This window comes from Podarcis bocagei (genome assembly GCF_964188305.1).
Source record: "Podarcis bocagei genome assembly, chromosome: 4".
Taxonomy (NCBI): Eukaryota; Metazoa; Chordata; class Lepidosauria; order Squamata; family Lacertidae; genus Podarcis; species Podarcis bocagei.
Window position 1 is genome coordinate 81,306,351 of NC_138128.1, and position 23,721 is coordinate 81,330,071.

Genomic DNA, 23,721 nt, shown 5'->3' on the forward strand with positions numbered 1-23,721 from the left:
AGTCTGGAGCTGTACTTTGCCTAAAGGAGCTGGCTCTCCTTTATCTGGTGAGATTAACTCCTAAGCAAGTGGGGAAAACCCTAATGGTATTTGGCGCATTTAAGATCAAAGCAATTTGTTTCTTCTGGAGACCAGGAAGGTTTCTGATGGTTGTCTAAGTGAAAACACAGCCTTAGGAGCAAATCCGGCTGCATCTCTTGTCAATTTGCATTTCCCCGAAGCAGACCCGTCACTTAACCAAATCATTTTCCCTTCCCTTCAGAGAATCAAGTCAGAATATTGTTGGACAGGCAACAGCAAGAAGCACAGGAGGGGAAGAGGAGGAAGAGTTTTGCCACTTTTTCAGGGGAACAATCTCCCACAATTCTGTTCAGTTATCCAGAGTGCATTCGATTAACTTTTACGAGGTTCTCAATCGGGTGTGGATTGTGTGATGCACACATACAGCTACGTGAACAAGGGTTGTGGGCAGGGCTCAAGGATGGAGCCCATGTGACTGAAATTCCCAGTTGTCAAAAAAGTTTATTTATGTATACCACTACTGCAGCCCATGTTTTGTTAGCCCCCAAATGGAAAACCAGCGAGGTCCCACTCCTGCTTAGCTTCACCTACTTGGCAGCCTTATGTTCCTCAAGACCACCAATAGTGAAGGATCCTCCTTGGCCACTAGCCCACTGTTCTTTTAAATAACCGTTGGCAACCCCAGGTGGGACCAGGCCCATCTCCCAATTCCCATTAAGCAGCTGGAGCCTCCACATCTCCATTCTGAACTCAAGCTTACAGTACACACAGTGGGATCAAGTGAAAATAGCTCACAATCGACCGCTTTTATGATGTAAGCCATGACCTCATGCAAGCTTGCGGCCAGCAAGGATGGAGGCAAGTCAGTTACTGCCTATAGCTATGGCAGGGTAGATTTGCCCTGTTCACATCAGAAGAGGAGGCCACCAAGTGCTTCCATCAGTGCAGCTAGATTCACACCAGAGCTCCTTTGTATGATAAAAGAAAGTCATGGCTCAAGTTGTCTTCTTTGTGTGGGGACAACTCTTCTTCCTGATACATTAGCTTTCTACATGAAAAAAGGTACTTTTCGTGTGGTGGACCTGTAAAAGGGTAAAAGAGTATTGGGAAATAATCCATAATGAATTGAAAAACATGCTTAAAAGTATTTTTCAAAAGAAAAGCCCAGAGTCCATTTTGTTAGGAATAATACAGACAGAAATTCCCAGGTGCAGCCTGTGTTTTGTTAGCCCAAAAATGGAAAATGAGCGAGGTCCAAACCAAAGAATAATGGCAACTTAAGTTGATGGAATATGTGCAGCTTGTAGATGTAACATATAGCGTAAGAGAACAAGAAGAACATACGTTTAGAGAAGATTGGAAAATGTTTATTGAATATATGGGAGGAAATTGTGCACACTTGAAAATGTTGCAGCATTAAGATAAATTCAACAGTGTAAATAAGTTTTGATGGATGTAATAATGGAATACTGAGTGGTTTAGTTTATGGACAATATGCAGGGATTTAACATATGCAAAATGAACCATGGAAAGAGAAGAAGGGCAGTCATTGATATTTTAAGGATATTTAAATGAGTATTTTAAAGTTTAAAACAGAAAATCACATTCATTTAATCGGTACATTCATTTAACAATTGATTGGATTAAACTGGGACTGAACTGGATTAATAGAGTCCCCAACTACTCATTCACGCGCAACGCTGAAGCATGATCTAACTTTAATTGAGAATTTTTATTATTTTTCAAAAATATGTATTGGCTATCAGATGTTTTGTAAGCTTTGCTCTAGTACAAAACACATCCCCCCCATCACTATGGGCCTTGGCTTAGTGGCATAGCACATAGTTTGTCCATAGAAGCTCAGTCCCAAGCATATCCACTTAAGGCTGAGAATGCTCCTTTCTGAACCTCTGGAGAACCTGTGACAATTGGTGGGGACCCTGCTGAATTAGATGGACCAATGGATCAGAGACTTGGTATAAACTGCTTCTTCTATGCTTCTAATTATGTCATTCTGGTGGCATATAAATTGCAGTGAACCTGCCTTATCATGAAAGTCATACAGGCACATGGAAGCTGGAAGAAGAAAGCTTCTAGGCAACTGGCAGATCACTAACCAGGAACTCATACATGCAAACCTCTCTGGGTTTTCTTCTCAGACGATTGTCAAACAAAGGGTAATGAGTTGTTGAATGGTGACATGAACCCCTTGCCAGGTTATCATGATATCAGAACAAACTGAGTGTGAGAGCCCATGAAGATGCCATCTGTTTCTAATAGAACAACCATGATGTTTTATGTAAGCAGCCCCCTGTGATATTATATTACATGGAAGCCTGCCCACAGAACCAGAATATGCAGTGGAGCAGAATGGAACACTGCCGTTAGCAGTAAATTGAATATTCACTGAGGGAGCCACACATCCAATTAAGTTTGTGGCACATCCAGACTCAAAGCTCAGCACAGAACCTAAGCTTCCTACCTAGATTCAGCAGAACCTCCCTTAGTCACTGGTGCTAGCAAAGTCTGTTAAATAATGCAGACAGAGTCCCAAGAGAATAGAAATCCTGCTAACACTTTACTGAGCAAAACTGAACAAAAACACAGTGAGGACCAAGGAACGGAGACGTTTTGTCTTTCTTACTTCAGGCCTTCTACATAGCAGAGAAACATACAACCAAACATATAGAGGAAAAGCTCCCTCAGAACTGCACAGCCAATCAGAGCATGTCCTACCTCTGCCCATTGCTAAACTATGGGCCCCCAACCCAACTCAGTAGACTTAACACTGAGAACAGAATTAACCCTTCAGTTGCAAACTGAATGACAACTGCTGTTGCATTTCCAGTAATTGGGATACTCTAACCAGAGCCCACCTCTGTGATTCTGTCCTCAATTACACATGATTTGGTACTTCTTAATTCTTCCTCATCCTTCTCAACTCCTGCCTTATGTAACATTCTTGCCTGATGAACAATTCTGGAGAACTCAAAAGCTCGCTACTGCAACATTTTGATCCATTGCTTTTTTTTAAAAAAAATATTATGTCAATCATTGGACTGAATGCTGGTTCCAGTCAAAAGTAGAAATGGGTAGGAAATTCAGTTTTGTTTACAATTTTAATGAGAAGGTACCTAATTTACACTTCTCAAACCAATATGCAAACTAAGAAACAATCATCCTTTGAAATATTTACTTCTATGAATTTTGCAGTGCAGTTCTCCAACTGAATTTGAGACTGGAAAAAAGAAGAAACAGAGAAATTAACAGATTTCCATCCCTACCCAGAAGTGACGTGGTTGTTTCTCTCCCATTTGCTAAAGCAGTCCTGAAGGAGGACAAAAAGAGGCCAAAGAATAATTGCTTAGCAGCAATATTAGTGCCAGCAAGAATATATATCAATATCCAGCAGCAGAACTGGAGGTTCAGCCAGCAGCACAGAAGCCAATGGTGTTAATCTTCTTTGGAAGGAAGCAGCCTCTTGTTCAACTTCCTCCTATGCCTCTCTCCTCGATATTCTATATATAGACTACAGAAATATAGACTACTTGGTCTAACGGCAAACAAAAACCACGAGGCATTGATCAGCTGTGGCATGAGCAAAATGAAATCTAAATAATGGGAGTGTGTAAGGGAAATGACCTTGTTTGTCTTGTTCATTTCTCCCATTTGGACTCACTTAAGGGGGATGGAAATCAAATTTGTTTTGCCTGGTTGTATGAAAACAGGGCTCCAAGAAGCCTGTGATGGCTATGACTATCAGGGGAATCAAGCACAGGGATTTCCAGTTCCCTTGGTGAGGGAAAAGAAATTGGAGTAGACTGCGTCAGGTTTTTATACAATGCTCAAAACCAATGCCAAAGAACTTTAAGCACTTTTTACAGACTCCTAGATGCATGAGGTTGCTCTTTATTGAATAGTGAGCTAGATCTCTTGCAAACATGATCTTTCTGGTAGGATTCAGTTTGGTTTGGGGGGGGGCTAACCTACCTAATTTGCGCATATCAAAACAATAAGCAAACTGAAACACAACCATTCTTTGAAATTCACATTTCTCTCCATTTTGCAATGCAGTTCCTCAGCAGTAATGCGTACAAAAATGCACTAGGATGAAGCATTCTTTGCTTTGCAGAATCGTGTATATTAAGTAAAATTGAATTTTAAAAAGTGTATATTTGGAGAAATTCCCCCTTAGATGCTAATGAATTGAGAATGGCATAAAATGTGCATAAAAGGTGGCAGCATGTTCAATGACATCTGCTGTTGTGACAAATTATGCCCATTGATAGGAAAGAACTCTACCATGATGTTACAGAAAAACCATTTTAAAAAGCCACAGTTCCATAATGCAATTTAAAAAGAATGTTACAAACCTGGACAGAAGTATCAGCATTATAACCAGAAGCCAGGACTGAAGAATATTCAAGAATACAGGAACATATCACAGCTCAGAAAAATGTTACTTAAGCAAGGCTTAACTGCAACAGAAAGTCCTCTTGTCCAGAAGGATCCGATGACCAGCCTGGGTAGAAGTTAGTCCGATGCCTGAAGATATGTCACTGGGAAGCTTCCACTCAAACTTCAATGGATCACACAGATCAAGTAGCTTCTGACAGTTTGGTAACTTCAGGGTAGGGGAATGGTGCGCCTTGGTGTTGCCACCCATGAAAGCACCAAGAAAATTACAAGACCTACATTGGCTCCCAATATGTTTCCGAGCACAATTCAAAGTGTTGGTGCTGACCTTTAAAGCCCTAAATGGCCTCGGCCCATTATACCTGAAGGAGCGTCTGCACCCTCATCTTTCATCCCGGACACTGAGTTTCAGCTCCGAGCTCCTTCTGGTTGCTCCCTCAATACAAGAAGTGAGATTGCAGGGAACCAGGCAGAGGGCCTTATTGGTAGTGGCACCCCCCGGTGCAACATCCTCCCATCAGATGTCAAGGAAAGAAACAACTATCTGACTTTTAGAAGACATCTGAAGGCAGCTCTCTTTAGGGAAGTTTTTAATGTTTGGTGTTCTCTTGTGTTTTTAATATTCTGTTGGGAGCCGCCCAGTGTGGCTGGTATAAATAAATTATTATCATTATCATCATTATTATTACAATTTACAATTTTCCAGGTTGTCAGGGTTGCAAACACCCCCCCCCCCCCCGGAAACAACAGGGAAATGAACACTAAACCTCTGCTAGATTTCTAGAAGTGTATTTTATGTCATGTGAAATATCACATAAAACCCCCCGAAGATTATCAGGTAAGGAAACATTAGGAAATGGGGAAAAGGGCTGCCTGAATGCAGTCTTACTCTTTGGTCCTGACTCCTGGCTGATCCCATGGCTCCTGGCTCAGCTCACATGGCTGTCTGTGGCCCATCCATGACACCAACGTGAGCCACATAATTTTGGCACCAGAAAATCTCAAACCTGGCAATCAAATGCAAAAATAAACAAATGTTTACTGCCCTTTCACGATGACACCCCAAATCAGCTGTCCGAGGGGACAAGCTCGCTCTGCCAAATTTGAAAGCCAAAGATTTACTGTTTGCATTTTAATGACTGTGCAACTGGGTTTCATACTTTAGAAGCCACTCAGAAGCCTATTTTTGGCATTAAGTGCCAAAGACATAATTTTACCGCAGCAGCAACGAATTCTGCCAGTACCAGGAGTGAAAATATTTCTACAAGAGGGACAAACTTTAAAAATGACTTGCAAGCTATCCTTGCAGCATAGCCATCCATCATAGATTTGACTTTTTAAAGAAATGTCCCCAAAGACAGAACAGCAAGAGGAGAAGACAGATATAGAAGATGACAGTGCCATCTATTGATAGGAGGTTTTGCTCATTTAATGATTATAATATCTATATTGTATAATAGATCCCTGTATCTGAATATGTATCTGTTCAGAAGTGAATATAACATATCCTTTGGCTGAACTTTTGTGGTCAGGCCAGTGTCACAGCTGGACTATCTGTAATGTCAATTCCAGAACTTAATACTTCCCATTGGGCCCTAGAACCTGCAATGAGACATTGTGAAGGAGCTGAGGCTTGTTTTCTCATCCAGCAGATGGAGATGTTTGCCCCGTTCCCCACAGCGGTATTTCCATCTCCCCTATTAGGCCTTTCTGGACCAGAAGGCATGGCTTTGGCAGACTCTGATGCAACAGTTCCCCTTTCCTAGTGCTCTGTCCAGGGTCCTGACCTTGATTCTGCCCTACCTGTTGCTATAAGGTAAAGGGACCCCTGACCATTAGGTCCAGTCGTGGCCGACTCTGGGGTTACGACACTCATCTCGCTTTATTGGCCGAGGGAGCCGGCGTACAGCTTCCGGGTCATGTGGCCAACATGACTAAGCCGCTTCTGGCGAACCAGAGCAGCGCACAGAAACGCCGTTTACCTTCCCGCCATTGCGGGGATTCGAACCACCGACCTTCTGATCGGCAAGTCCTAGGCTCTGTGGTTTAACCCACAGCACCACCTGTGTCCCACCTGTTGCTATACCACTATGCTAAAAGACATAACAGTCATAGCCTGCTTCACTGGGATTTCAGAACAGGATGGATTTTACACACACACACACACACACACACACACACACACACACCCCTGTACATGTGAAAAGCATATCCTCCCTACATGTGTCTACACCAGGGGTCAGCAAACTGTTTCAGCAGGGGGCCGGTCCACTGTCCCTCAGACCTTGTGGGGGCCCAGACTATATTTTGGAAAAAAATAATTAACGAATTCCTATGCCCCCAAAATACAGTGGTACCTTGGGTTACAGATGCTTCAGGTTACAGACGCTTCAGGTTACAGACTCCGCTAACCCAAAAAATAGTACCTCGGGTTAAGAACTTTGCTTCAGGATGACAACAGAAATTGTGCTCCGGTAGCCCAACGGCAGCAGGAGGCCACATTAGCTATAGTGGTACCTCAGATAAAGAATAGTTCCAGGTTCCAGAATGGACCTCCAGAATGAATTAAGTTCTTAACCCGAGGTACCACTGTAACCCAGAGATCATTTTAAATAAAAGCACACATTCTACTCATGTAAAAACACACTGATTCCCGGACCATCCACAGGCTGGATTTGGAAGCCAATTGGGCCGGATCCGGCCCCCGGGCCTGTTACGATATTGAAGCAATGCAGCCGCGAGCTGCTGGTAGCTTGAAAGCAAAACATAATGGGAATGTTGGGACTGTTCCGTGGGAAACAGAGGGACAGTCTATTCACAGTGCGAAGCACCAGAATTAGCTCAGAGTGTAATATGAGCTGTACAGGAAGTACAGCAAGTGTGTTCATTCTCTCTCGACTGCAGGAGTATGAAAAGAGCAGTCATGTTTTTTGTAACACTGCAAAGACAGAAATAAAGGCATGTAAATACGTTTCTGTCTATCTCTTTCCCCTGCCGGGGTCCTAATTGAATCATTTCCTCCTGCATCTTTTTTTGATGATCCAAATATTTTACTACTACATTATGTCCAGAATTCACCCTTAAACAACAAATGATATTCCAGTCCTAGTAACAATTTTAACCCCAGGAGCTTTGTTTAGCTGAACCAAGCACTTGGAAAATCCTGTGTTACATTTGATAAAACAATGACAATAGCATACAGGTAAAGACCAAAAACTGTTAGCTGATGGTGCTAGTGCCGTTCCTCATGTTAATAGTGCTTCCGTTTATTGTAATTTCTTTCCACTGCTTATGAATCCTTTTGTTCACTGTCCTTTTATTGCCGACGAAGGCTCACTGTGTGCGGAATACTAAATAAATGCTCCAGCTATCAATCAAAGCAAACACGGACAGGTATAATCAGCGTCATCACAACATCTTCATGATGCATCAAGGAAGAATTTTCGACTCTTGCCTCCCTGCACAGGGCTAGTTAAGAGCTCCTTACGACACCCTATGCATCATGCTAATGTGATGTGACATTTGCTTAAAGCCGATGCTTTTCCCGTTAATGAGTTTCAGAGTTCACGCAGCAAAGTCATCGTTACTGTTCGGAAGCAAGGAAAGAGTTAGTACACGGCAGGGTTTTTTTGTTTTGTTTTTAAGAGAGAGTGAGAGAGAGAAAGAAAACAAATCAAATGCCACAGAAAGGCAAACCAGAGATTTAAATGTTATTTAGTACGGTTCACCCAGGCCAAAGGATCTCTCTCTTTAAAAAAAAAAGAAAGTAAAAATGCTGTCATGCACTCACTAAAAGTTAATGATGGAAAGAGCTTGTGTAAATGATGGTTCTGCAAACGCTATTATGCCTTCATGGGTTCTTCTGCTTTCATTTGATTTAATGACACTTTAGAGTCTGCCCTCAACCGACAACACCAGCAATTCTTCTACCATTAATTGTGGGGCAGGCTAATGTTAACAAGGGGCCATATAGGGGGCAGGTACCTTTTAAAGTTAAATCCAGGGGACTTAAGGAGTGGTTGTCTGGAAGTAAGTCCTGCTGTACTCACTGAGGCTTACTTCCAAGTATAGAACTGCAGTATAAAAGTGCATGGCATTGGCTAGATTGTGCCATGCAAACCTGCCATGCTTCATGTAGCCTTCGCATAAGTTTCCATCAACTGTACTTTTAAATAAGAATGATTCCTGCTTTCATTGGGGCCTTCCAATGGCTGATGCGACTCAGCCAAACAAATCCCTTCTGCCCCTGTCAACAATAACGTGCTTCTCTTCTGGAGGTTCAGGTACCAGCCGCAAAGCCATGCTCTCCAGCATCCCTGTGTAGCAGTCGAAAAAGAAGCTAGCAGGTCGCAGGTTGCCTTTCCTAACCCAAACCACCTTTCCCCTTTCATCATGACTTGTAGGCCAGAAAATGCCCTAGGAAGCTAGAGCACTTGGCTTTTCTTGTAAAGTCCTGCCAAGATTTAGAGCACAGTGCTGCTGTCTTGGCAGCAAATCCATGGTCTGACAGATGACTCAAAGGAGAAAAATATGCAAAGCATGTCTGTAGTGACAAATGCATGAAATTTTAGGCAAAGCAGTTCCAAAATTCAAGTCTGCAGCGCGGCTGTTTTATGAGCTCCGTATTACTTTTCCCTTCTCGATTTGCATTTTCTCCCTTCCATTTGCAACCCCCCCTCAAAGCCCATCCTTCCATTTGTAGCACAGCATTGGGGAAAGGCAAAACACGCTTTTCTCCTTCTCTTGTTTACTTGAGATGTGTTATCTGGATGTTTGTTCCTTGCTAGTTGCCAAATGTATATGTTATTTTGTGTGTGTATATATATATATATATATATATATATATATAGAGAGAGAGAGAGAGAGAGAGAGAGAGAGAGAGAGACAGATCACGCAGATCATGAAAGAAGAAAGAGAGCATATCAATCTAATGGGGGGAAAGGAGATCAGGAGATGATAATAATAATAGTAATAATAATTTATTTATACCTCGCCCATCTGGCTGAGTTTCCCCAGCCACTCTGGGCGGCTCCCAATCAAGTGTAAAAAACAGTACAGCGTTACATATTAAAAACTTCCCTGAACAGGGCTGCCTTAAGATGTCTTCTGAATGTCAGGTAGTTGTTTATCTCTTTGACATCTGATGGGAGGGCGTTCCACAGGGTGGGCGCCACTACTGAGAAGGCCCTCTGTCTGGTTCCCTGTAGCCCCACTTCTCGCAATGAGGGAACTGCCAGAAGGCCCTCGGCGCTGGATCTCAGTGTCCAGGTTGAACGATGGGGGTGGAGACGCTCCCTCAGGTATACAGGATCATGCACAAAGTCATACATGTTGTCTGAATGGACAACCTATTTGTCTGATTACGCAGAAATAAAACTTTTATCTGCTTTATATATTAGCAGGGTGTGCCTGGTGCTTCCTGGTGCAACAGACTCTCAGTTTTGGTGCACAATTCTAAGTTCTGATTATTACTTTTAAAGCCTTAATAGTTTGACTCCAGGGTCATGAAAGGATCATTGCTTCCCATAGGAGCCTGCCAGTTTTCTCAGATTTGCTTGGAAGGTTCTTCTACACTTGATTTCCAAATCTAGTGCATCCCAAGCAGATTTTAACCATTTGGGGAGGGCGAAAGCAGTGCTTGGATCAAAGGACCCCAAGTCTCTGTGTTAAGCTACATTTTGGTTCTTGTATTAAACCACAAGCTTCCCTGCCTATGTCACACTTTATTCTCTGCCTGCACTTAGGACTGCATACCAAGAAGCAATTGAACAGATGAGCACAGGCAGGCACCAGCATGCAGTGACAGAATTAAGTTATAGATCCAAGACGGCGGAAAATCAAGTTATCAGATTCTGCTTGCCAACTGAAATTGAGATATTTTAAAAGCAAGAAAAAGCATAATCAAAGTTTAAAAATGACAGCAAAGCTACATCAAAAGATGGGTGAACACTATTATGTTATTACTCTAAAATTATTCCTCATACCTGTGTAGTTCTCCTTGTTCTGCGACTGAATCGTATTTTCCAATGTGATGCTGTTGGAAAGTCAAGTGGGCAGGGAAGGTCAAAACGAACTTTTAAAGCCTTAATGGCTTGAGGTGAGGCAGCCTCCTCCTCTTCCTCCTCTTCCTCTTCTTCTTCTCCTCTCCCTCTGGCCATCCCACATGAATGATAGGATGATAGCAGACCCTCCATGTGTCCCTATTTTCCAGGGACAGTCCCATATTTACAGAATTCATCCCGGTTTCTGGTTTGATCCCAGAATGTCCCGTTTTTCCTTAGGATATCCTTATTTTCATCAGATAAATGTTGGAGGGTATGGTAGTACGTCCCTGCTTCCGTTGGAGTGTTTTGAGTCATGCAGCCTTCAAGCCAAAGAGATAAGTAACTGTATACCATTTAGAAGACATCTGAAGGCAGCCATGCATAGGGGATTTTTTATGATTGATGTTTTATTATGTTTTTACATAAGGTGGAAGCCCCCCAGAGTGGCTGGGGCAACCCAGTCAGATGGGTGGGGAATAATAATAATAATAATAATAATAATAATAATAATAATAATAATAATGGAATAGGACATCCCTAGTTTCATCAGAGAAATGTTGGAGGGTATGTGATAAAATGCAGTTTACTAGGAGCAGTATAGTGCTTTATCTCCCATTAATATGTCACATGAAGATACTACAAGAAAAAAGACTCAGAAGAAGTAGTTAACTGGTATTTGACCGGTTAAATATATTTGGTCTACTGCAAAAAAAATTGCCATGCATTTGAAAAACAAAACCAAACATTAACTTATTACAGCCAGCGGGAAAAACACTATTTCAATTACCTGATACTTATTCTATTTTTTAAAAGTTAATGATTGTTATGAAACGATAATATAATTTTGCAATGATTTGTTGAGGTGCAGTTTCTGTAAATAAGCAGTTCTTCTCTTCAGTTTTTATTCCAGAGCAGGCATGGATACCCTTTGGCCCTCCGTATGTTGCCAAAGTAGAATTTGGGAGTTGTAGTTCAGCAGCATATGGAGGCCCAAAGTTTCCCCAGACCAGAAATAGAGGGCTTGGTTAGAAAGTAGGACATATTACCATTTTATCATGGTAAAATTGTTCTGGGCGAGGCTTGAGTGACAAAACAACCAGTTACCGTTGAATACAAATTGTTTTCATTTTCCTGCCACTCTGCTTCAGTCTGCTCAGGAACTGGGCCTGCTATAAAAGGAAATTCTCAAAAGTCATTTGTCTCCATTGTCCCACATAATAGGTGCCAATTTTCAGCACGTCCACGTAAAGAAGCGCCATGCTTTTTTACACATTCAAAATGTGTACATCTCTTTCTGTGAGGTTTGGGGAGGAGGGCAATAAAAGAAGTTGCTGGTGCAGACAAAGCCAGTTTATGATCATGGATGCCTTGAAGAGCACTTTGAAGCAACATCCTAGGAAACTCCCTCTGCCTTAAAGTCCCTCTGATAAACAATGTTGACAAGCAAACTGCGAAGGGGCTAATCTGTTAGCCATCCTTGAAAATTACCCTTTGGACATTCCCTCTTGCCCAGTGGCATAACATGGGTTGCCCACGTCCGGGGTAGGACAAGTGTTGCACTCCCTGGTGGACTGGGCAGCTGGGGTGGGCGTGCTGAAAATTGGCACCTATTATGTGGGACAATGGAGACAAATGACACCAGGGGGTCATGAGCTGAGTCTGCATGGAGGGTGAACGGAGCCCACTTCCAACAGGCTCTTTGCCCACTGCCTCCATCCACCTGCCCACTAGAACAACCCACCAGCTGCCACACCTCAGCTGCCAGGGCTCTGTGCCTGTCAGGATGCTATCAGTGGCTCCTGGCTGGTTGCCCAAGGAAGTATAACGACAAGGAAAAGTTCCTTACCATCCTGTTTTATTTCAAACTTTACACAGAGAGGCTATAGGACCCAACCTCTTGGATAATGGCATTGTCCTGAGTGGATCTCCACCCACCGTCTTTCCCATTTCCTCATTTGTCATCATGTCACCTCCTCTACAGGTGCTGCTACATGCCCTGTATCTTTGAGCTCTTTGTTCTCCTACTTTTAAGACTTGCTGGGTTCTAGGAGATGGAGGGTCTGGAATGCTTTCTAATGACAACCTGTCAGCCAGCTGTTGTTCTGGTTCTCCCATGATTTCCCAACTTTCCCCCTCATCTGCCTCTGAGATGTGACCTCCCTCAAATCCCTGTTGTAAATCTATACTGTTTTCCTCTTCCTCCTCCCTGGAAGGGTCAGGATGGGGAGGCATTCTCCACCACTCCTCTGCCCAGTCCCTGACACTGCCTGTTGTGGGGGCATCTGTTTGTGCCCCCTCAAAAATGTGTGCCTGGGGCCACGTGCCTTCTGGCCCCCCATGCTGCACCTCTCCTTTTGCTGTTGTCACAGATGGCACCACTTGACTTATTTAAGAGATGGACAACTCCCAAGCAGGATTTTCAGAGACTGGAATTTGCACCTGAGTCATCCTCCTTCACCATATTTCCTGGTTAAAAATCAAAACAAAACAACGACAACCAGAATTACACAGGATGTTAGGTTAAGGTAAAGGATTCCTGGATGGTTGGGTCCAGTCAACGGTGACCATGGGGTGCGGCACTTCTCTCACTTTCAGGCCAAGGGAGCCGGGGTTTGTCCACAGACAGCTTTCTGGGTCATGTGGCTTCTGGCACAATGGGACATCATGATGGAAGCCAGAGCAATGGAAATGCTGCTTGCTGATCAGAAGCTTGACGGTTCAAAGCCCCGCCACGGAGTGAGCTCCTGTTGCTCTGTCCCAGCTCCTGCCAACCTAGCAGTTCAAAAGCACACAAGTGCAAGTAGATAAATCGGTACCGCTGCTATGGGATGTTAGGCTAGCTTCAAACACATAAGCAGAGCAATGGTGGACCAGGCCAATGGTCCACCTCGTCCAATATTCAGCTCTCACAGTGGCCAGTCAGAATGTGACAGCCCAGTCCCCACTCTCAATTCCTGGCAATGGGTATTCAGAGGCACAATGCCTCTGGCTGTAGAGGGAGAACAACATGTCAACAATGTTTTTAATGTTTGAAGTTTTTTAAATATTTTGTTGGCAGTCTCCACAGTCAGATGGGCAGCATATAAATAGAATTATTATTATTAAAGGGCAAGAGTAGATAGCAAATGCATATTCATGTTTGCTAAAAAGAATGTGTTTGTGTGTGTGTGTGGCCAATCTTTTTTCCTGAATCAACTTTTTATCAGGCTGTCTTGGGTGCGATACACAATTACATGGGACCAAGTTTCATTGAACTTAATGGGGCGGATTTAGGGCTGTGCAGGCAGTGAATAGGTCCTGGGAGCTGGGCTTGGGCAGGAGACATGAGGCTCTGACAGGGTCCTAGAGCCTTCCCACCTCCTTCCCAAAGCCTTGTTAGCACTTTCCAAGCTTTGGGAAGGATGTGGGTGGGCTCTAGGACTCTGCCAGAACCCTTGCATCTCTTTCCAAAGACAGGTACCTCCTTACCAGCCTTTGGACTGAGGGGCAACAAATTTGACCTCGCAGCACAATACCCAAGTCCGCCATTGGTCTGAGTAGATATGCACACTGTAAATCTGGACTATAAAAGAGCAACACTGGACCTTCTGGAATCTTCTGTTCAGTCATCTGCTCAAAATACAACGACACAAAGTGCCCCCCCCAAATAATAATTTCATATCTCCAAAATATATAAACTTGATCAACGTAACATTTCAAACATCTCTAGGATGTGTCATAATCCAAGTTCTATAATTCCCAATTTATGTGGTATCACATATCAACCACAGGACATTTTAACCAGGGTTTCTTTCAAGTTTGCCAATTGCAAGGTACTAAAAAGGGTGTTTTTTCATATCCATTGCCCAATATATTGTGGCACAGAGCCCTTAAATCTCTTTCCTGCTTGTTCTGAAATGACATTATTTTTATATTATCAAAGAAAAGTATTTGATAAATCTGTCCTATTGCTCCTTTGTTATTACTCTGATACATCAAGTGCTCACATTTAGTTAGGCTTTTGATTGGACCATAATTTTTGTCATTGCCACAGCAGCGTTCAATTTGAAAATATTGAAAAAAGCATGGTTCATCTGTCTCCCCGGATCTCCAGATTTTAACTCCCATCCCCTCCCACCTCTATTGCTCCCTCACCCTGCAAAATGCAAAGCAAATCTGGGAGTTCCTCCTCAGGCAAAATGTGTATGTCAGTTGTCTGGGAGGGACTGGGAAAGAACCAGAACATTGGCCCTACAAAATGCTTCCTGCATCTAAATCTCAATGGCTCCGTGTCGAAGAGAAGCCATGGAAGAGTGACAATGCAATGCAAAGCTTTCTACACAGCAGAGGTTGCCTTGAAGGGAAGAAAGAACGAGCCTGTGAGCTGCCACCATCCAGCTCCCCAAACTGCCACCTCAGGGACTTATCAGAGTAACCATTAATCCACAACCTTCAACAACTGTATTTAAATAGAATTCCAGTTTTGTTTACCAAATGCCTCATCATTACTTTGATGCTCTAGGTGAGGGATAGCAGCTTTTTCCTTCACATTATTAAAAATCCTTGCTCGGAAGTGCTACCAAATATAGTTAATAGCAGACCTCTCAAGTGTTACTGACAGGAAGTGCCTACATTTTAAAGCACCCAGATCTGGTAAAATTTATTGAGGAAGGATGCCCCAGCAGAGAAGAAACAGCCACAATGTCTTATAAACAAGCAAATGAGGGCAACCTCGATAAAATAGCAAGGCTAAACATGCCAGTTTCTTATTTATACCTTAAGAAAGCTTTAATTCTTAAATCTCAGCACTGTAGAAGACTGGCAAAGCATGAGGAAGGCATAAAAAGGCCCCTAAAACTTCCCCATTTTCTGCTTCTTGTTTCAGGATGTTAATTCTCTTTCATGTTGAAATTTACAGGACTCCTTTGAAGTCTTGGTTATTTCAAGAATGCTATCTACCCTCTTTTCCAATTATGTTTTAAATTCATTAAGTCAATTGGAAATTTGGGTTTTCAAGCCTGTTTTGATAGTCAATGCAAGAGACACAGAGTGCTGAAAGATCAATGGCATCATCTATTCTTCGGCTGACATTCTCAAGGACCATTGATTTCCACATGTGTGGAAGGGTTCATTGAAGATACATACATGGTCACTAACAGTGGAATGACCAAGTTCCTAACCTCTCTCAGCCCTCTCTGGGTATATGACTTGATGAATGCCAGTGGCATGCGGTGAAACTTTTCGTAGGGGAACAGTTACAGCCAGAGGTGCCAGCTTGCGAGGGCAATGCGGGGAAGAGGAAGGTCGCACACATGAGCATTGTGCCTTCCTTCCTAAGCTGGATAGAAGCTTTCTGGGCTTTGGAAAGGAGGTGTGGGAATGTTGAAGAAAGTAGGAGAGGCTATATTAATTAAATATTAACCTTTCACACTCACATTAGTGAGCAAGTAGCAGAGCACATTCCCTTGCACGCTGCTGGAAGCAAGATCGTTAGAATCATTTAAGTTAAGCAATCCACTATGGCTTTTCCTGGTAAATCTCCCCTTTAGTTCCCTCTTAACAACAACAACAACAACAACAACAACAACAACAACAACAACAACAACAACAAGACAGTCTTCTTTAAAATTAATGGTAAAGTTACTTGCATTCAGTTCACAGTAGCATCCTGAAGGCTGGCTTTATCTTGTGGTTACAGTTTACATTTATAGAGGAAAAAAGTCTGAGACAGGCCTCAGACTTTCTACCTTGTGGCTTCCATTCTCTGTAAGGATGAGCCTTGTGGAAGATGGCAAAAGAGCCAAAGAAGTCCAAAAGAGGAAGATGGCTGTGTGACCAGTCCTTTTATAGGGTCTGCTAGGGTCACGCCCATCTATCTGGTCACACGCAGGGGGAGGATGCTCCAGACCAGGTGTGACAGGAAGTCCTCCCTGTCTGGAGCAACATTCCCCTGTGTGTCCACTCTAGGCAACAGAAAATGTTGCATTTGACTGCTACAGTGATGACACACCCCACAGGAAGCACCAGGGGAACATTTAGAGGACTAGCCTAGTCCCCCTAGTCCACTGACCGCACACCACTGGTGAATGCAGATATAAATAAGGGATTCACGTGAACCCCATTGCATGTAAGAGAGCTGTGGGACCATGCAGCCTAGCCCCATTTCTACTCTTGATGTGCCCAGTGACCACAATCATGCGCCTGCATACACTGACATATCATCCCCAAAGATATTCTTAGGATCAACATCCACTGGTGGAGGAAGAGGGGGGCAGGGGGAGTGCACTGCCTCTGGCATCATGATCCTAGTGAGGTGCCATCACGGCTGGCCCCCCCGTGCTGGGTGCCACGCCCCTGAGATGTGCGCCGGCCACACCCCCGCCTGCTCTCCACCCCTGGTGCCGGAGCATGAAGCTCCGCCACTGTCAACATCATCACATTGTGTCATTCTTCAAGGCCTTCTTGTACAAATAGATAGCTGCCTCCATGGGCCCGGTGATGGCAGCCATCTTTCCCCCAAAGAATGGCCCTGGCCAAATCTGAATCCTTGCAAAAAGCATTTCAGCTGATTTTTCACCCAGCATACCAAATATCCAGCCATGGGCCTCCCAGTCTCATTTTCAGTCACTGGAAACTTGTTTTCTTTTCTCAGGCTAAACAGGAAGAAACTATTATGGCTATGCAAGGACCTAGCACTGTTGATTGTACAGCTGACGCACAATACCAAAGGATGTTTGGGGACCTGGCACATCTGCTCCTTGCCTAAAATTTACAAGCCAATGAAATCTGTGAGAATGCTATATGGAATTGGGAGTGGATCCAATTCCTCTGATATAAGGTCATCATGCAGAGCAAAAATAGATGGCTGTAGAGAGCAGCTGATGTCCCTAGAACACCCATAAGTTTTTTTTAATACTGGACAAGCCAGAGGAAATCCCCTCCCCATTTATCCTCTAGACTGCATGTTGGGAGTGGGGGATAATAATAAAACACCCAAGCCAGGCACACAGATTGGCTTGCAGATCTAGGCTGTGGATGGCAACATGCAATTTTCTCCTGGATTTAAAGTTATTTCTTTGTGTTCTTGCTCAGTGTCTGCCTAGACACATGGGCGGTCCTGCCCTGGTGCTGAACTTCATAGTGGAACAGCTGATAATGAATGCAAGGAGCTCCTGCTAGAAGCGGACAGTGCTTCATCCTCTTCCTTGAACATTTGCTTCCGAATAGCTATGTCTCCAAAACTGCTTGACTCAGTCAGCCTCTTGCTATGGGACAAGGGAACTTCAGTAGGCATTGCTTTAGACCAGTGTTTCCCAACCTTGGGTCTCCAGTTGTTTTTGAACTACAACTCCCATCATCCCTAGCTAGCAAGATCAGTGGTCAGGGATGATGGGAATTGTAGTCCGAGACCCATGGTTGGGAAACCTTGCTTGAGACTGCAGGGATTACTGACCGAAGGCCATCATTTGGGTGCCTTGAGGCAAATGGGCACAGCTGCCCTGAAACATGACAATCTCCTTCCAAGGAACATTCTCCTTCCCAGTGGCCATTCTAACTCCTTCAGACAGACAGCATCACAATCACAATGGCCATCTCTTACCTTCATGCAAGCAGCATTAACATGAGGTCACTATGGCCTTTGGTCACCTGAAGGAGGTCTCTCCTTCAACCAGGCCACTTCAGCATGATGCCCAGTCTCTCTCCTTCAGGAAAGAAGCCATTTGGGCATTACTCATACAGTGGTACCTCGGGTTACAGATGCTTCAGGTTACAGACGCTTCAGGTTACAGACTCCGCTAAAATAAATTTTATTTATTTTATTTTGTTTCCACTAACCCAGAAATAGTACCTCGGGTTAAGAACTTTGCTTCAGGATGACAACAGAAATTGCGCGCCGCCACCACCGCCACGGCAACAGGAGGCCCCATTAGCTAAAGTGGTGCTTCAGGTTAAGAACAGTTTCAGCTTAAGAACGGACCTCCAGAACGAATTAAGTTTCTAACCCGAGGTACCAGTGTATAAAATCACCACCACCACCACCTGTGGCATGAGATCACAGCAGTTAGTTTCCCACCTTCAAGGGTTGCAATGGTCAGCCCCTCCTTCAGGCAAGAGCTTCAGCATGAGGTCACAATGGCCAGTCTCTTTCTCTCAAGCAGCCATGCTCCTTCAGGCAAGCAACATTACCATGGCAGCATGGGGTCACAATGGCCAGTCTTTCTCTTTGAGCATCAGTGCAAGGTCACAATGACTCGTCCTTCTCTTTGGTGCTGGCAGCATCAACATTAGCCCACAATGTCCAGTATCCTTCTCTCTCTGAAATGAGCAGCAGAAGCATGCTGGGACACAGCCTTCTCTCTCTATCCTAGTTTGAAGCTTCAGAGAATTGGATCTCTCCCCCGGTGGCAGTAATTAAACAGATCAAATGGAAGGAGCGTTCTTACTGGGTAAGTTCTTTAATAATCACTGCGAGAGAGAAAGGAAAGCATAGCACACTAAAATATGGCGTTGCTCCCAGTAAAGGTTCACCCCCTTCATCCCCATCAATCTGCGTCACTCTTACGCCGGGTAATCTGAACTTGTTGCCATTGCGGTTTCTGTTCCATCACTTTCCAAGCCCATCTAGTCTTAGGCAAAGGGGTGGGGGCCTATCCAAGGACACTGAATCAGCCAACTGTCTCTCTCCTGGTGTATGCTCTTCTAGCTGCTCCTCACCCAGTATTTCCCAGCTTTTCTCCTCTAGACTTTGCCCTTCTGCAAACCACTGTTCTAAATCAATACTGTCCTCCTGCCCTTGGGAAGCTTCAGAAAAGAGGGGAGCTCTCCCGCCATTCCTCCTTAGTCAAGTCCCTGACATCGAGGCAGGCAGAAGGAGGAACATGTGTACATCAGCACTTCCTCACAGAGGTAAGTATGTGTGTGCACAAAAGAAATCTCTCTTGATCCCTTTCTCTCTCTCATTGAGGTGGGCAGCAACACTGTGTGGGCACGTTGATCTCTGTTGTTTGGTGACCCATCCAGAGAACTCATTTAATTGGGAAGAGCAGCGGTGTAATAGACAGACAGATAGTTGTGGCCAAAGAAGCAGCAGCTGAAGACACAGGGGAGAGTTGGCTTCTAAGCACCCCCGATGCGACAATGTGCTATAAGTTCCCCAGGAAACTCTGGCACCAAAATAAGTTGATAGAAGGGAGGCTGGCACGTGGACGTTGGCAACACCTCAGCTATATCAGGGCAACAACTTGCAGAGTCGGCCAGATCTGAGCACAGCTAGAGAGTCAAAGTGGTAGACGGCAAGTGAGCAGGCATAGACAGTGGCATGACACCCCAAGTCAAAGGGGGTCCTCATTTTTAGTGCCTGCCTCCTGGGTGGAAGTTGTGAGGCAGGAAACAGCAGCAAGCTATAGGTGGATCAGTAGCTTGTTTGCCCAACAAGCTACCTCTTATTGAGAGACTTGAGAGGAAATGGTAGGGGTGGGAGACAAATCTTGGGCGCTGGGAGAGTCTGGCCTCTGAACACTGGGTGGGATGGGGATACACCTCTTGGAATGGGATACATCTCCTGGAACACTTCCTACCTCATTTTGCATTTAAATGAATAGGTGAGGAAGGACACAGATAATTTAAGCATCTGATCTGCTGTTGTTGTTTAGTTGTTTAGTCGTGTCTGACTCTTCGTGACCCCATGGATCAGAGCATGCCAGGCACTCCTGTCTTTCACTGTCTCCCGCAGTTTGGTCAAACTCATGCTGGTAGCTTCGAGAACACTATCCAACCATCTCATCCTCTGTTGTCCCCTTCTCCTTGTGCCCTCCATCTTTCCCAACATCAGGGTATTTTCCAGGGAGTCTTCTCTTCTCATGAGCTGGCCAAAGTATTGGAGTCTCAGCTTCACGATCTGTCCTTCCAGTGAGCACTCAGGGCTGATTTCCTTAAGAATGGATAGGTTTGATCTTCTTGCAGTCCATGGGACTCTCAAGAGTCTCCTCCAGCACCATAATTCAAAAGCATCAATTCTTCGGCTATCAGCCTTCTTTATGGTCCAGTTCTCACTTCCATACATCACTACTGAGAAATTAGGAGCCAGTAAAGGGGAGGTGTTGCTCGGGTGGAAGATTAGGTCAGAGTTTTCCAAACTGTGTGTCACGATATGTTGGTGTGTCAGCTGCAGTGTGTAGGTGTGTCGCACAAACGCTCCCTGCGCTCTTCCTGGGACCGGAAAGGGTTAGTTTAACCCCCGGTTCCCTAGTAAAATTGAATTGTTGTGTCACAAAATGATGCAGAAGTGAATTACTGTGTTGCGAAATGATGCATGTCCAAAAAAGTGTGTCACTAACTTGAAAAGTTTGGAAAGCTATGGATTAGATTGGAATTACATGTCATATAGCTTTAATCAGATCCTTTGAGTCAATATGCTTCTGATCTTAATTCCATTTGCATGCTCATTCCAGGGTGTAGGGGGAAAATCTCTTTCCATGGTGGATGGCAATATGGACGTAGAGACAGAGTGTGAAAAAATGGATGCCTCTGATTTTTAACCTTTCTTCCCTGCATGTATTTCACAGAGGTAAGAAGTAATCTAAAATTATTGTGACTACAACATGGGTGCTGCAGAGAAATTTTCTCACTTGAATTACCCGTCTAGGGCACAGAGGGCAACCTCTGGCTTTCCTGATGTTGTTGTAGTCCACTTCCATAAACCACATACTTCCATAAACCACATATTCCTCACCCTTGCTCTAGGACTTGCTCATCTGGCTAAGTAGCAATGGGCACAACCCACATGAGAGAAGTGTTTTGAAGTCTCACAGATCAGTTTGATTAGGAGAGTTAAGCACATGTTGGAAAATTTCTCATTGCATTCAACAGGACTGAAAACTGCATAACCTTGGCTGGATCATGCCAAATGCATGTCATATTTTTAAATGATTAGCTAAATTAAAATCTTTATGCCAATGAAAATTCATCTGCCAATGTCAAATGCGGCACAATGGGGAAATTAGCAGATTTCTCTTGAGGAAGCTAAAATATTGACCATGGCTAACCAATTCATATTGAAAAGGATACCCCATTATAGTTAAAGAGTGCAGCCTAGAGATCAGTTAGGAACCAGTAGCTTAATATTACATTAACTCTTTATGGGCAAAAAACCCATAGTTAACAGACCTTCCTCTGTGATACACACTTTGCCTGATTATATTAATAATGGGTGTGTGTGTGTGTCAATAAAACAATTTCTTGCCATTCAGAGTTAAGACAGGCTCCACTTTCAGTGTGATGGCTATCACCCACAATAGAAAATTAAGAGAAAGAAAAAAGATACGGTATTGCGTCAGGCGGATTCCACTTTTTCACACCGGGTTTATTGGAGTCCTGTTCACCTGCTTCTTGTTTGCAAGGTAATTGCATGTGGACTTGGGCGCAGACCTTTGCTTTTTAGATCCACTTCTGATATCACACCTGTTTCATGGGAGAACTGTGCTTTATGCATGATGGTCCGTAATAAAGCGCTCCTGCTTGCATGCTGGGGCTCCATGCAAACAGGACACTGATAAGTTCAGGGATGCTGATTGTGCAGAGCTCTCAAAAAGGGAGCAGGAGCTCATCCTCTGAGTTTTGAGCAGGTGGCACTGTGCTCTCAACACTGAGCCTCTTGGGCTTGCCAATCAGAAGGCTGGCAGTTCGAATCTGTGCAACAGGGTAAGCTCCCATTGGTATGTCCCAGCTACTGCCAGCCTAGCAGTTCAAAAGCACACCAGTGCAAGTAGATAAATAAGTACAGCTGAGGCGGGAAGGTAAACAGCATTTCCGTGCACTCTGGTTTCCGTCACAGTGTACCATTGCACCAGAAGTGGTTTATTCATGCTGGCCACATGACCTGGAAAGCTATCAGTGGACAAATGCCGGCCCCCTTGGCCTGAAAGCGAGATGAGCGCTGCAACCCCGTAGTCACCTTTGACTGGACTTAACTGTACAGGGGTCCTCTACCTTTTACCTTTACCTTACATAGTGTGCGATAGTTCAAGAAAGCAGATGCAAAGTTGCAGTGGGTGGGGCTAAAATTCTGGCCCTCATTTCAAGTCAACATTATCTCTGCTGTACACACAACGAATGCCTGAATAGAGCTAAGCCTACTGCCTTTGGGTGCTGAGCAAATTGGAATATTTAATAATAAATGCTCCTTTTTAGAGACGGTGGGAGTATTCACAGCTAGGCACGTAGATAAATAATAAAATAGAGTGCATTTGGCAGCGATGGGTTATGTTTTCATCGTAACAAATGATTATTAGACACAGCACAGCATCAGTAAGCACAGTGTGGTGGATATTGATTTTAACAAAAAGGGAAGGCTGTACCTTTTCTGCAACTGATGTTTGTAAGCAAAGCTATGATATCATTCAGGAGAACTGTGATTTGGTACAACAGACCTAGAATACTGTCTAGTGAAGACATAAAGCTTAGAAATGGGTATATGTCCTGTGTGATGGACTGTCATTTCTTCTCTCACCATGCTCCCGTATTTAAGTGGTTCCAACTTCAAACAAAATAAACCAAAGTAAGTGATTGTCCAAGGGACCATGTCAAAATTACTATTGTGTAGTTAAAGCAAATTCCTAAATGCTTGCAAGAAGTCTATCTATCTATCCTATCTATCTATCTATATCATCTATCTATCTCGTTATAAAACAGTTGATAAAACAGTTATCGTTGAGGAGTTTCTACAGCACTCCACAGAGGAAATCCAGAAATAATGTACGTTATACTTTTCTCTCTTTCTAGTACCTGTTGGTGATGATGATAGCTGAACACAAGGGGATGGGCTGTGTCATAGTGACACTCTATTAATGGTGGCCACTGAGAACAATTACGCGGGAAGTGATAACAGCAATGTTTCTACACAGACTCCTATCCTTATTAAAGGAATAATTGCTATTTAATGAGCTCCTATTTTCACTAATGGCAGGAGATTAAAGCTGCTAGCCACCAGGTGAATACTAATGGAAATTCCTTCAGCAAATTAGATTATCGTTGCTTTAATTTTAATATGTGGCCGAACACAGTTTGTTCTTGCCTCCGTCGAGCTAAGCACAAAGCGCTTGCTCTCGCTTTGTACATTCCTTGGCTAGACTTGACTTGGGAGGGGAAATAATATTACAGTCATGACCAAATTTTGCCTAAAGCTCAATTCCGAGTACATTAGGAGGGCCTTGCTCCTTGAGCAACACACTGCAGGAATTTCGGGGGAAGTTAAGAGAACTGC

The 23,721-nt window shown here is 43.8% G+C and overlaps 2 long non-coding RNA genes across 2 annotated transcripts; both read left to right on the forward strand.

Moving 5' to 3' along the window:
* The first annotated feature begins 741 nt into the window (after nucleotides 1–741).
* LOC308585367 lies at nucleotides 742–2,642 on the forward strand. Its single transcript, XR_014007337.1, has 2 exons — nucleotides 742–1,083; nucleotides 1,878–2,642. It is a non-coding gene; the product is annotated as an uncharacterized lncRNA (long non-coding RNA).
* Nucleotides 2,643–18,694: 16,052 nt separating this feature from the next.
* LOC308585325 lies at nucleotides 18,695–23,398 on the forward strand. Its single transcript, XR_014007274.1, has 4 exons — nucleotides 18,695–18,907; nucleotides 19,190–19,367; nucleotides 20,912–21,027; nucleotides 23,241–23,398. It is a non-coding gene; the product is annotated as an uncharacterized lncRNA (long non-coding RNA).
* The last annotated feature ends 323 nt before the right edge of the window (nucleotides 23,399–23,721 follow it).